Genomic DNA, 2,763 nt, shown 5'->3' on the forward strand with positions numbered 1-2,763 from the left:
ACCAGGGCAGTTCCAGCTTGATTCCTCCAAATCTTGTGTCCAAAGTGTGTGGTGTCTTCTGAAACGGGGGGTTATACTAATGGATACATTTGCAATGCAATTCCTAGAGTTAAGGCTCAGGGAATATTATGGGAGAAAGGGAAGAAGGATTTTTGAGAGCCAGAGACTCTCAAATCTTGTCAGGATGTCTGTGGCTAGATGTGGTCCCGAGACATGACAGGGAATAATGCACCCATGAAATCTCAACATCTTGGCTGCTAAAAGAAGGCCACATAATGACATCACCAAGTGATGTGCCAGTCTGGACATGGGAAACTCCACATGATCCCATCCCTAGATGAAGAGCTACAGATGGCCAATAGCTGCAGAAAGGAAGAATAAGTTTCCTCAGGGATGAGCTTCCACATACGCTGTTTAATCTCAAGTGGTCAGCTGTCATCATGTATTCATATGAGCAACACTAAATGGATGAAATAAGTTGTGTGCACATGTAACAATAATAATTAAAGAGGACATCATAAGTTTGAGAGGTAGTCAAGGGACACAGAAAGAGTTTGGAAGTGGATGAAATGACTGAAATTTATTTTCCAGTGTCTTACAAGGAATGAGAGAAGGCGAAGTTGCTGGGGGCAACTGGCAGGAAGAGCTTCCTTCCAGAGAAAGAGTTATCTGTATAAACCAGAGGATGCTCAAGTTGGAAGTAGTTAGAAAGAACATCTTTTATCATTTATAGAGGGCTGATAAACATTAACAACCAATTATATTTATGATGTCATCTCTGTCATGTAGTTAGATCCTCTCAGTAGCCCTGTAAGTCAGGAAAAGCTGAGAGTATTTCTCTGCTTTAGATTGAGGATTAGAGTTAACCAGTGTGACAAAGATCACTGCCAGATGATTATGCAAAGATAATGCATATAATACATAGCTAAGATTTCACTGTAATATAATTATAGATGAATACTAGAACAGCTAATGGATGACCTTGTCCTGACCTTCCTAGCTATACCCAGATAGGAGTTGGTTTTAGTGTATAAGTTGAAACTGTCTCTCACACAATAGACACTGCAAGAAGAGAGTAAATGCCAGGAGAAGCATCAGAGCCCAGAGCACAAATAGGTTTCACATGAAGTGCTCATAGCTTCCAGGAGTAAGGCAGTACTACTTGCAGTCATTATTTAGTGCAACCAAATGAGTGGTGGGGCAAGGGTTTCAGAAGAACTTTGTAGTATGAGACCTAAGCTAAAGATATCTCTATCAACCTCCAGAGAAGAGCCCAGAGATTCTAGAAATCCCCAAAGATTCTTCTCAAGGGTAATTATGATTCTACATCCTTTTGGGAATAGTGCAGTGGTTTGTGAGGATAATATCAACTGTTCCCTTTTTAGGTGCCTCCTATTCTAGAAGTAGGCTGCCTTTCAGATGCATGAAGATAGTGAAAAGGGCCCAGAGCCTGTGAACAGAGCTAGCACCAGGGAAATAGGAAAGATCTGACACAGCTGTGCAGATCAGGAAAGGATAGGGCCACTCTCAGTTGCTTCCAACAACGAGTCTAGATCCCAGGCATCGGATCTCCAATCTTTTCTACTGCCATTGTTACTTCTGTCTTTGCTTTGAAAAAAGGAGAACAGATCTCAGCAATTCCACTTAAATGCTTTATCTGTATACTATGAATTCCCCACCACATAGGGTTCTTTCCTCTTCTCTGTGGCCATTACCAGGACATGTCAGTGTATTATGTCAGTTTGGGTTCTGCCACATCCCAAATCCTATTATTGCCTTCCCTACTCCCACCAGCTTGCTCCTCCCTATTAGCAGGCTGCTATATTAGTCAGTAGAAGAGAATGAGGTCTGAATGAGAAAGGTCACAGGGACTACTTAAGAAACACATTTCATTGGGTTCTATTACATCCTTGAAGGGCTTCAGGTAAGTACCTTCCCACAATTGAACTGAGTTGAGTTGTAATCTTTGAATCCATCATTCTCTCCTCTCCTCTCCTCTCCTCTCTTCTCCTCTCCTCTCCTCTTCTTTTCTCTTCTTTTGTCTTCTCTTCTTGTCTCTCGTCTCCTCTCCCCCATTTCCTCCCCTCTCCTTTCTCTCCTTCTCTTTTGTAGGGTGTCAATTAGTAGTTTTATATGAGCATTTTTTAGAAGAAACAATGACATAGGAGATATGTTCTGAGTCCAGGGTGAGCACTTTGGCATATAGTAGATAAAACAGACTTTGGGATACCAAGATCTGGATTTTATTTGAAGACTTGTTCCATTCACTGTTCTATTCTGACTCCGACATTCTGGATAAAGCAGATTTTAAATGAGCCTCCAAAGAAATAAAGCACATGGTTCATTGGATAATCTGTGATTGGAAGATACACTTAGGTGTTAGTCTTTGTATAAGTATGGGTGAATAGGTCACAACACAGATGGTAATGTCCCCTTTTCTTTTTCCTTTCCTGCTTTCTGTCATTTGTGTTCTAAGGATTGAGCCATCAAAGCCATTAAGCTTGGTGGCAAGTATATTCATTCATCTTCTGACTTGTCTCACAAACTCTCACATTTCTCTTTTTATTTTTTATTGTTTTTACTTTTGAATATATGAGTAAGCCAATAGTTTTATTGATGCAGAATGTACTTTACAATGAATTTAAGAGTGAACACAGAGAATTCACCTTCTTTGGAAAGGCAAGATATCTGTACAAACTTTCAGGTTTTTTTTCTACTTTTAAAACTCAAGCGCTCCCTCCCTCCCTCCCTCCCTCCCTCCCT

This window comes from Mastomys coucha, unplaced genomic scaffold (assembly GCF_008632895.1).
Source record: "Mastomys coucha isolate ucsf_1 unplaced genomic scaffold, UCSF_Mcou_1 pScaffold21, whole genome shotgun sequence".
Taxonomy (NCBI): domain Eukaryota; kingdom Metazoa; phylum Chordata; class Mammalia; order Rodentia; family Muridae; genus Mastomys; species Mastomys coucha.